The 12,068-nt window shown below is 55.2% G+C and overlaps 1 protein-coding gene across 15 annotated transcripts in view; it reads right to left on the minus strand.

Annotated features, from left to right (window-relative positions):
* Positions 1–12,068, minus strand: part of BCOR (BCL6 corepressor) — a 119,589-nt gene that overhangs the window by 31,862 nt on the left and 75,659 nt on the right. Inside the window, exon 1 of one of the 15 annotated variants that reach the window (XM_058291777.2) lies at positions 8,510–8,665. The exons of the other annotated variants lie outside the window; for them this stretch is intronic. The gene's annotated coding sequence lies outside the window, so the exon portion shown is untranslated. Of the gene's footprint in view, positions 1–8,509; positions 8,666–12,068 lie in introns of those variants that run through there. 15 annotated transcript variants of the gene reach the window in all.

Genomic DNA, 12,068 nt, shown 5'->3' on the forward strand with positions numbered 1-12,068 from the left:
TACAAGCACCAACCTGTTTCCAGTGTGAGCTGCTAAGCTGCACCTTGGCCCTGGATTTTAACCCCTTTTTTCCAGTGGTGGAGAGCAGGAGGTGAGGCTGGGGGTCTAGGGGTGAAGAGGTAAGATGGCTGGGAGAAGAGGCCAGACAGGGAGCCTGAGGAGTGTCTGGTTTCTCGTGAACAGACGGGGAATTTACAGTGGCTGCCCTCTGACACACCCAGTTCCAGGCAGAGACCTGTGCGGCAGCGCACACAGGAGAGTTTGGGTCTCCCTCAACAAACTCTTGGCAACCATTTGCCAAGGGTTATGAGAGAACCTGGGCTGGTCCTGGACACTGGGGACAAGGGCCTGACCCTCTCTGAAGAGGGTCAGAGAGACCACAGTTAGAGGAGTTGTGGAACCCCAACCACAGCATCTCTGAGAAGGAGGCACTGCTGCCTTCTCCGAAAAGAAAGCAGAAAGCACCATGGGCCCCGAGGGCACCTCTCTGGACTGAGTAGGCAAGATTTTTTTTCCCCTAAGGGTAGGTAATTTACCCTCAGAGCCAGCAAATAGTAGGTCGAAAGGAAGGAGCCCAGGCCGTGAGAAGCCCAAGATGAGTGCAGGAAGTGGAAGCAGCACCAGGACACTCTTCGGCACATTTCTTTGCTTTCCACCCTGGGCTCCTCCTGGCATCAGGCCACTTTCCACTGCCTCCGCCCTTGAGACAGCAATTGGTTAAAGTCTGCACATCACAGTAGTCAAGTCGGGCCGACAAAAAGCAAAGCGTCTCCACCAAGCCATCCTAATGCCCAGAAATAAAGCAATGCCGCCCAGCTCTCCATGCCTCCTTTTTAGGTCTCTCCGGGTTCATCCAGAGAGCTTCTCTCACAAGTGCCCCCTTCCCCCACTATCCAGCAGTTATCCACTTAGTGGCCAAGGAGGAAGGCTTGAGAGGTTTGCGGGGGGCTTCCAGCTCAGAGGTCTAACAGGCCTCGGGGATCCTGGCCAGTGGTGGGGCCCTCTGTGGGCCAGGACACCTCTTAGAGGAGGGGTTCATTTAATTCAAGGGCAGTCTGTGAAGAACTTGCAGGGACAGGCCCCGCAGCCGCCCAGCTTCCACCCTCACCCACAGAGTATCTCTGGGCAGTTAGCGGAACCTCTCCAACCTTGGTCTTCTCATCTGTAAACATCTGGCACCGTGTTTTCCAGAGGATTAAACTACACTATGGACTTTAGTTTTGCCTGGCAATAGCTGGAGCTGGCCACGTTTAGCCCCATTAAACAGCACCTGACTCCACTAAACACACTGAATAACAAGACCCATCCCCCGGGCTGCGACTCCCACCACCACCAGCAGCAGTTTATCCTGGGGGGAGAGGGCGGGTGAGAAGCAGAGGCAGCCAGAGGGCCAGGCCAGAGAGTCGCCCTTCAAGAGAGTTGCTGGGTTTCACAGAAGCCCCAAAGCTAAGCTCACAGACTGAGTCACACACAGAGGCACTTTGCTCTTGGTATCAAGGGGAGGGTGGGGTGAAGAAGCTCCTATTTTAGATTGGGGTGGGGGTGGGGGGAGATGAGAAGAGGCACGCACGCCTGCCGCTGCCAGGGCCTCCGGGGAGTCCCCACCCACACCCCCAAGTTTTGCATTAGTGACAGACAGAGTCAGTGAGGGGAGAGGACGGGAAACTCGCGGAGGCCCTGCCCTTCCTCCTCCGGAGCGCCTGGGTCAGAGCAGAGAGCCTCCTGGACCCCGGAGGGAGTGAACTTGGCCCTGGCCCGCGGTGGCGTCGAGGGGCGCCCCTCCCCCGTGCCTCAGCCCCAAGTGCGATCTGTCGGCAACAAAGGGATTTTCTCTCCCACCACACAAGCCCGTGCCGCTCGGGGCTCCCGCCCCCCTCCTTCACGGCTCCACCGCTGAGGTCCCTGCGCGGCACCCCCACGCCCCCGCCCCGCGTCGGGCCTTCCAGGAACTCGAGCAGGCTCTCCGGGCAGCGGCTCAACCTCCACCATTCTCTCGATGGCGTTTAAACCCTTGGGCTGCGACCGCTCCCTCCAGGGTGACGCACTTTCAGTCCCCCACCATTGAGTCCCTGGCGCAAAGATACTTTGGGTGGGCGCGACGCAAAGCCACACACGTGGCTGCACGGGATAACCCGAGACCTCCCGGGATATGGGCACTGAGGACTCCTTTTCCGCCATCGCTTCCCACCACCCCCGAGTGTTGCTCCCAGTGGACGCCCCCTGCTGCAGCACCCCCAAAAGAAGAGAGGCAAGTGTGGCCAAGTGCAAAGGGGGAGGGGTGGGGGGCGGTTCCAGTTGAGCTCCAGCCGGAACACTCCCACCCCCCACCCCCGTCGCTGCCCTCCAGCCCAGGGCTCACTTCCATCCCAGGCACAGGCCTGGCGTTCACTTCCCCTTCTGTGGGGAAGGCTTCTCCAGACCACCGGGTCTTTTATTCCCTTCCACTTTACTTCACGGTTGTGCCACACCGGGAGCATGTATGCACGTGAGAGGGGGTGAATTTGGAAGATGGTGACCCTCAATAGGAGATGCCCCCAACACCAGAAACCTAAGTCCAATGCCATGAATTAACCTTGCTGCATCCCCCCCACCAAAACACACACACACACAACACTTCCCCCCCTTGGTATGGTCCCTAGGGGGCTGGGTCCCCCAATCGCAGTCTATACAACCTGGGGGCAGATCCTGAATAACGGCTTGGTAGGATGCCTCTGGGGGGCCGCGTCAATGCACTTCAAGTCTCCAACAGGGCTTTGTGGGAATAAAATCATTTAATGCGTGTCCCTCCCCCCACCAAAGGAACAAGCTCCACCATAATGCTAATAACAACAGCTATCGTTCCGTTTACACAGGAAGCACAAAGGAACTTTTTAGATATAAAAGATGCGTAGATGGCAGCGATCTGCAGACGGGTTTCCTTGCTGATTGTGCTTCTGCCTGGAGTCTGGGGAAGGCAGGGGATGAGGGTTAGCACAGGAGAGGGGCACCCATTCTCTTTACCAGGAACAATAGAGACCCCACGTCTGCTGCTCCACTAGGAACTTGGGGGACCCAAAACAAAGCCATGGAACAACTACCAGAGAGATGGGGGCCCATGAATTTTTTTGTAGCTGTTCAGGGCATAATTACTCCTCCTTGATCCGTGGGACTAGACACGACACCGCCAAGGTTAAAATGCCCCGAACAGCGCCGAGCAGATGTGAGCTAGCTGGCAGACGCGCAAATGAGGCCTGCCTCAGAGCACGATAACAAGTGACTAATACATTGCATATCGTTGAAAGAAAATTATTTTTCTCTAATTTGCATTTGCTTGGGGGAAAAAAAAAAAGCCAACCCGAGTCCCTCCTCACAGGCATGAGTATAATCCTGGAAATACAGCCCGGCTGCTTTAAGAGAGCTGGAAGGAGGGAAAGACTGCCAGTGTTTTGGCGTTGCAGGCTTGTTTATCTTTCCGCCTTTCCTCCAAGGCGAAACTCGTTTTGCAAGCAACATTCCTACAGAAAATGGCACACGTCATAAAAAGAGACCAATTTATAGAACTGGCACCGAAGTTCATGTATCACTCCAGAAGCATCTCCCAGCTCCCCACCAGGGAACCCAAGCAGGTTTCGAAGCCCACGTTAATACTCAGGCAGGCTAGACCTGGAGGGTGGAGGGTGGGGGGTGATGTGCCAGGAGCATTTGATTTGCAAACATCCTGTAGGCGGTATGCGCAAGGGTCAAAGTCATACACAAGGGCAGGGAGAGAGAATTAAGCCAGCCCTAACTGAGCCCCCAAACTGCAGGAACCAGGGTTGCAAAGGCTTTGCCCTTAGGATTCCTGGGAGTGGTGAGAGGGAATTTTTACACCCAGCTTGCCCCAAGACAGCCCAGAGGACCGCCCAAGTTCAAGTTCCTGGTCAACTTGAAGCGCGCCTGCTCAGGGCCAGCACATCTCAAGGACCAAGTGGGCTCTCCCTGCCACCAACATGCTCTCCCTCCCACCCTGGCGCCTCCCCTGCAGTGCCTGGCCATCTACCAGGACTGCACCTCTGCGCTCTGCAGCTGAAGGCAATTGGGCTCTTGGAAAGGGGAGGCTGGGGGAAAGGAAGTTAAAGGATGTGGGTAATAAAAGTCAACGTGCACCCCTTCACCCCCGCCCAAGACACCCTCTCCCTTTGAGTCCTGAACCTTCCAGGCCTGCGTTTCCAATCCTGGAAACAGCGCTGAGTGCAGCAGAACACAGCGCCCGCCTGTCTCTGGCTTGTCTGGAAAACAGGGCCATTTCAGCGGGGAACAACGGCCTTCAGAGCCTCTGCGATTTCCAGACAGCCTTCAGTTTGTAACACATTCTTTCCAACAAGCTGACTTGTGGCTAAAAGTTACTTTCCCAAATCTTAAAAATCCAATCCAGCAGCAGCTGAGGGGGTCCAGGTCCACAGATCCTGGCCCAACCCATCCTGACGGTGACACACTCAGGGCCCCCGTGGGGGCCTCCTCCCACCACCTCTAGCAAGTGCCCTAAACCAAGGCAGACAAATGGTCCTGCGTCCTGGGAATTCATGACGGTATGCGGGGGGTGGGGAGAGAATGGAAGGGGGAAGGTGTTGGCGGCTGCTGAGCTTGCCCTCGTCTGAGAACGCTATGGCCAGAAAGGGGCTGCCACCTCTGCAGCTCCTCCGCGGGCACACTGCGCGCTTTGTGTAAGTGCCGAGGAGGCGCAGCGCTGCTCGTGCGCCAACAGCTGTCACATTATTTGCACTCGCTGTAAACAGCCTTCACATTCCCCCCTTACCACATAGTTAAAGCCAGACTAACAATCCACAGTTAGAGATCAAACCAACAACAGCAGCATTGTGTCTGCCTCCGCTGCCTTCGCACCAAGCCCAGCAGCTGGCAGGTTTCTCCGGAACAAGGGACCCCCTCACACACACCCAACCCTCCCTATTCCCCCACCCCACCCCAGTCTCCAGCCAAGGCGAGCCAAACAACCCGAGTAAACCCGAGTAAACCCGAGTTCTTCGGTGCTGATGCTTTAAAAAGCCCAAGAGTGCAGCCGTCGCGCGGAGATTTCTGGGTGGTGCAAATCCCCGGGTTTGCTCCTTCTGGTAGCTTGGGGAAGCACCCTACCCCCAACCTGGCTCTTCCAGTGGGAATGAGGGTATTGTTTAGACTTGTGGGGTCAGTTTCTCCGCGGGGGGGGGGGGGGGGGAGGGGACTGGCCTGCCCTGGCCAGGCTGGGGTCAGGCCGGGAGGCCCACAGCTCTAAGCGTCACAGGATGGCGCTTTCCGCAGCCCTAGGCCGAACGCCTCTGGTGTTTGGGAAACTACTCAACTCGCTGAAGACTTTATTGGTCGCCCCACTGATCAAAATGTCTCCTTTATGATTTTTGGTTAAGTCGAACATTTCCATAATCGTCATTATTAGCGCAAATTACACGCCTAATCGGTCCTTAAATAGATTTTAATTAAATAATCATACAAGGCTCATTTTATGACTTAAGAAAGGCATTACTTTTCGTTATAAACTTTCCACCAGGATACAGAATAAGGATACCAGACAAATACTTCTTGGAAAATCACCCATAACCCCATGGGGCAGATGATCGTGAAACATACCCTGCTTTACCTTCCGGAATGCAAGCTGAGAGCAGACACAATGTGTCTACACAACTTTCCTCCTTAGAGCCACCAAGAGAAAGGAGAGGGGATTTCTTCCTGCAAAGCATTACTTTTTGTCTTCTCTTCGGCCAATAGAAATGCACCCCCAAACGCTATTGTGCCTTAACCTTCGGAAGAAGAGATTTCCTCAGCCAAAAAAGCCTCTTCATAGACCACCCCTCCCCATCCGGTTTTCCACCCCTCAGTCTGCTGAGTGTCGTGGTACAGAAAGCAGGCAGGCTGCGCTTGTTAAATGCTGTGTAAAACGCTGTTAATAAAATAATAAATACAAAGGAGGGAGGCTGCCGGTTCCACGGGTGTTTTGACTGGAAATGCCTTGGCACTTGCCATGTGTTTATGGGAGGGCAGCCTGCTCTAGGATTTCCATAGTTTGGACGTTTCTGTACTTCATTTATTCTTTCCTCAATGACGTCGGCTGAGAGCTATTTCAAGTTTGCATTTGTACAGGACTGGTAAATGCCTAGGGCTTTCTCTAATTAAACCAAGTTTTAAATCAGCCCCAAAGCTGGAACATAACTGCCTGACTCGCCCAACTCCACCCCTCGGCCTCTGTTGCTGGAGAAAACAAACAGACCCTGGAAAACAATCCCTGGTCCTTGCACAGCCCACCCTCACTCCCCTCAGGAGGGCACCCTGAGAGTCCAGTACCCCTAAAACAGTGAGCTAAGGTTGGGGTGGGGGGGGCTGTGCACTGTGCGCTCTCCACACAACAATGTCAGTTAAGGCTGGAAGGCATTCTTCAGAGAGGGACCAGGGATTCGTGCCTACTGAAGCTCTTTCAGCACAAAGGCTTTTAGGGGAAGAAGGGAAAAAGAGGGAGGAGGGAGGGGGAGGAGGAAGAGAGGGGGAGGAGAAAGGGAGGGCTCCTGTTTCAGAGCAGGCATCCCCTGAGAGTCAAGAACCAAGTGTAGCTTCAATCAAATGCTGACTTCCCCTCTGGGAGTTGAGCAGGAAACCTGATCACAGTAGCTTACTACCGGCCAGGATCCATACAGGTCTGGTTTTCTTCTCGTTCAAGTTAATTTTTTAAAAAATACATATCGATATAAAAGCAGCAATCCCTGGCAGACTTTATTGAAAACCACACTGAGACCTCATAACATCCGGACTTAATCCCTATCAAACAAACCACAGCACCTCTGGCCTCGGCAAGCAGGCCACCTCCTCTCACCTCTTCCAACCAGGTCTGGCCCCTCCCCCCCCGCACCTCAATGCCGGTTCTGGAATCAATTCCTAACCATATAATGATCCCACTTAGAAGAAAAATCCAAGCCCTTTCATATGGAATCCTTTAAAAAACAGAATGCAAAGAACTGCAACAAAGGGAAAAGGGGAAGGCAAGAGGCCGATCCAGAAGAAAACTCTGAGGGGAGCTTTGGGCCACATGGTCAGCCCCAAGACTCTGGCGTCCCAGGACATCAGGGGCAGCAGGGAATGGAGGAGCAACTTCTGGGAACATGACCAGGCATTCAAAGCGAGTAGTAATACTGGGAACCTACTATGTGCCGCATGTTCTTCTTTGGTCCTAAAGGTGGGTAATTATTCTCAGTCTTACAAATGAAGAAACTTAGGGCAGCTCAGAGACCATAAATAACTTGCCCCCAAGGTCACACAACTAGTAAAAATGGGCCGCGGTCAAACTCAGTCCCGGAGTTTCGGAGGGGAGCCAATTACGGGTATAATTGTTCCCTTTGAAATTCTTACTTTCACGTAGTCTCCAGGAAGAAGTGCCTACAGCTGCCTGCAGCCGGGTATCCCAGCCCAGGGCAAGAGAATATCACTTTACACCTAGGTGACTAGGTGCCACTGGGAGCCTGGAGCCCAGCTTCTACGCTCAATAATCTTTCAGTCCATTTAAAGTCCTTTCACAATTTCTCCCCACATCCTACAAACTTCTACTCTGGTGTGAGGCTGTCCCCTCCTCCAGGAGCCCAGAACACTCAGGGGTCAGTGGGTGTGCTCCTCTGAGGTCTGGGAGAAAAATGCTGACTCCCTGGAACTATGGATTAGGCTTTGCCACCCTAGTTTTGCCACATAAAGCAATAAATCAAGTTATCTAGATAGCACAAGAGCCCTTTGGAAGCAGTTCTTATGCCTTTCTTAGGGATTTTAAACAAAAAACCCCAGGGATCAAGGAGGGGGGAGGAGGGGGAAGCAACACTTGCAAGAAGCTGGTCCCTACGCTACGGGATGCCCAGGTGTCCCCAAAAACCCAAGCTGGGAGTTGAGACAGCCTTTCCTTTGCTTTTCCTAACCTTGCGTCTCCGAAGTCAGGAACCACTGAAACGCGGGGGCCGCAAACCTCAGCGCCCAGCATCCCCTCTCCACCCCCACCCAATTTCCCAGTCTGCCCTGGCTTTCAAGACGCTCCCGGAACTACCACACTCCACGCCGCAGGCTGCCGCTCAGCTCGCAGGGGACCCGCTGGGGTACCAGCGATGCGGTCGCCCCTGCGGGCTTCCTGGCCCTGGACGGGTTTGCTCCTCCCGACGCCGCGGGCCGGATGTGCGAAATGGCTCCGCGGCGCGGCCAGGCGCGCAAGGGCGTCGGCGGCCAGGGCGGGGGACCGACGACAGGCGATGGCGGCCCCGCGCTCCCCCTGCTCCTGGCTCCCGGCCAGCCGTTCGCAAGTGGCTTGCTTTCTCTCTCTCTCTCTTTCTGAAACTTTCCGGTCTGGAAGATCGATCGCGACTGAGTTTCCAGCCCCCCCCCCCCCCCCCCCAGCACTCGGAGCCAACCCTTCCAGCCTCCGGGGAGGCGACCCCTCACTTCGGACACCGAACAGAGGCTGCCCCCACGGATGCTCTCCGCCCCCCCCCCCCGCACCCCTGCCGCCTACTCGGCCCACCTGGAGCGAGCGGCTTCCCGGAGCGAGCGGCTTCAGCCCGAGCCAGGGACCGTGACGTCCCGAGAGCTACGCCCGCAGTCCCAACGGCCGGCCTGGGCCTACCCGCGGGGAGCGCTACACGCGCCCGACGCCCTCGCGCTCTCCTCGAACTGTCTCGAGCCTTCTGGGGGAGGAGAGGGAAGGAGAGGGGAGGGGGAGGGAGCGAGGCGGGAAGGCCTATTTCTTTCTTTTTTTTAACTTAACTCTTCAGGGGGCAAGTTTTTTGGTATTCCCGGTAAAAGTGCAAGCGCTCAGCAGAACAATAGAAATGGGAGGGGGCGCGCGAAATGGCCTGCAAGACCCCTGTACCATTAACGCCCCCTCCCCCAGTTACTATTAACATTAAAAGACCCCAGAGCCTTAAATGCGGTAGTGCCGTTTTATAACTTTTCCCCGCTGGGTCCCCCTCCTTAGGTTATGAAATCACCAGGGCAAAGGTGAGACACTCCGCAGCTCTCGGGCGTCTCACCTGCTCGGCCCCAGACACCCGGACCTGACTCACCCCCTCCCCCAGCAGTTCCTCCGCTTTGCACCTGAGACAATAAATTTAGTTTAATTTAGCTTCCGGTCTTTAATTTTAGCAGGTCTCCTTTTTGCATGCAAATCAATATGGCAATTACCATCTAAAAGCTCGCCCAGCCCCGGGTCAATGTAAATTGATCATTGTCCGCCTTCCACAAAATAACACCGGGAGTCTGTGGTGCATAATGAGATTATACGAGAAACTGTCTTTTAGATCACAAATTATATTTTATGCTGTCAGGATCTTCTCCGAGCGGACTTCCCCGCACATCTAATCACAGGGAGTCGCCCACAGGGGTGCGGCCGGGATGATGTAGGTTGGGAAGACGTCTCGGCAAACAGACAAGTAGGACCCCAATTTCCCCAACGTTCAGCTGGGAGCTTGTGGAAGGTGAGTTTGTGTCCTGAAAAAAGGCTTCCCGCAGACAGAAAATTCCGAGAAAACCATTGTTCCTCAACTCCGACCCAAGGGGAAGTCAAATATCCCGGCCCGAGGCACACCTCGAGGGCCACCAGCGAAAGCCGTCGGGCCTGGCTGGGAGACCAGGGAGTCGGCGGGCAAACCCTGCAAAGTGCCCGCGAGCAGGGTGGTTCGGCCACCACAGGGGCGGCTAGAGGAGGCCATCCGCTCCAGCTCCGACGGGTTCCCCTCCCGGCCGCCCCGCCACCTAGGCCTCAGCAGCGCAGCTGGCTCTAAGCAAAAACAGACGGAATCCCGCCTTCCTACCCGGCTCTAATAAGCAAGGCCCCCGGGCCAGGAAGGGAATCGTGGGAGCGGACGCCAGAGCCCCAGTGCGAGATGGTCCCTCAAGAGCCTGGCTCTCCCGCCCCTCTGTGGCCCCTCGGGAACGGGTGTTGACCCCGAGGCCTAACAAAGGACTTTGTTGGCTCCTCTAGGCCTCCGACTGACTGGGTAGGGGTGGGGAGTGGCGGCTGGTATGGACCCAAACGCTCCCCCTCCGCCGCGCCCCGGATCGCTCGCGTCGGTCGGCGCCCTCTAGGAAACCACCCGGGAGGCATTGTAAGGACTGTCGAGAGCTCCCGGACCGACGTCCTCGGGCCTCCCGGGGTTCGGAACGCCCAGCGGACAGGGTCCGTGGCGGGGCCCAGCCCTGCCCCGCCCGCTCGGGCTCCACCCGAGTGCGGTCTTCCCAATAAAACCTGAATTCCCCGGCTGGGCTCAAACAAAGAGGGGCCCGCTGCTAATCAGCTGCGGGCAAGCCGAGCCCTAGCCCCAATTTAAGTGCGTGTCTGGGGTCAGAGAGGCGCCTGCGAATCAACCCTCTACAGGCCTTTCTCCCACGATCTCCAGGGGAAGAAATGAAAGCACAGCCACTCCTCGCGATCAAACTGGAAAGCTATTTCACTTTTTCCACCACCACCCTCCCACTCAAGGGTCAAGAACTCAAAATTCTCTTAGAAATCTTCCCTGCATGAGCAACATATATCCTACTTCAGCAATGAAAAACACTGTAACCAGAAGTAACCCTGTTAACTGAGGGACGGGCACCCACCCTTAAGCACGCCGCTCTGCCCTCAGTTTCTTTCTGGCCAAGATGCCCTGTGTCACTGAGAGCCAATGATAGTATAGGAGGCCCACAATGCCGAGCCTGCGTGGCACAGGGCAGGCTAGAAAGTCTGGGTCAGGCCTCGGGGAGTTTTTGTCATTCAGTCTGCGTATCTAAGCATGAATGTAAGCATATGAATGCTTTTTGTGTTTCCAAGTGACCCTCTTCACACCTTTAAATGGGCTTTTGTCTCTGCAAGGCACCGACAGAAATTTTGCTGTTTCTAGCTCCACTTTAAAGTCTGGGGGTTTTTCCTCTTCGAATATCGCTCTAGGCCTCTGTATTTGCATATGCATGTTTGCATTCCTCTTGGCCAGTTCCTTATCTCGTATGTACCTCCTGTTCCATGTGGGCATCAGAGCCCAAGCGTCCTGATTTGTCTCAGCCCACATCACTCAGGTATGTCTTAATCTGAGCATTCCTGTCTAATAGATACACTCCCTCCTATTTCCACCTGTCTTACTTTGCCGATAATGCCAGCTCCTTCCCAGGGCCAGACCAGTATAGGTGTGCAGTTTGGAGTAAAATGTAACCAGAGGACCCCTGAGACCACAACCCTAAAAGAAAGGGAGAGGATGGGGAGGGGGGGGCAGAGTGAAGAGTAATGATTATTTATGTATGGGGTAGTTCTGTCTGACCTGTAACCCACCCACTAACTGCAAGCTCTGGAAAGAACTAGACAAACGTCTGATGAGTTGTATGACATTTTTTAGACCAATCGATATGGGCCACACACGTCTATGCGTACAAACCATCTCATAACCAGGAGTATCCAACCCATTTGGAACCTGTCCCCCTGACACTCTTCCCCCAGGTGCACAGTTTGAAGGGTCTGTTTATACAGACAACTCATGGACCCCTTTGCTTGGCCCAGTGCATACCTGGACACATTGGCCTACCATTAGCTCAGGTCCCCAAGTCAACAGCAGTCTGGGTCAGAGGCCCCACCAGAAGTCAGAGCCATAAGCAGACTTTCCTGTACTTGAGCACAAGGCCTGAATTCTCTCTGGGCACCCTGAGGTTTAACATCTGCGCCTCCCTCCTTCAGTAAGGGGTGCCCATTGTGTGTGTTCACAGCTCCCCCGTTGAGAAGTAGTGGGTCAGACTAGATCAGCTTGCCAGCTGCATTTGGTTTGTCGAAGAATCACCGATTGCACGGGGGGGGGGGGGGGGGGGGGGGGGGGGGGGGTTAAGCGCCAGGATGTGAGCGTGCAGTGCACACGCTGAAGATAAAGGAAAACCCAAGGCCCAGACTCCCGCCCCCTCCCCCCTCGGGGTTACTCTGGCTCCAGGAATTTTCTACTAGGCTCCTTACGCACATGCACCCCACCCCACCCCATACACACACACTGTGACACTATACCCACCACCTTTAAAGGGTTAAGAAGAAATCCCAGCAGCCATTCCCTCCACCCAGCTCACTGGCCCGC

This window comes from Dasypus novemcinctus, chromosome X, assembly GCF_030445035.2.
Source record: "Dasypus novemcinctus isolate mDasNov1 chromosome X, mDasNov1.1.hap2, whole genome shotgun sequence".
In the NCBI taxonomy this organism is placed as follows: Eukaryota; Metazoa; Chordata; class Mammalia; order Cingulata; family Dasypodidae; genus Dasypus; species Dasypus novemcinctus.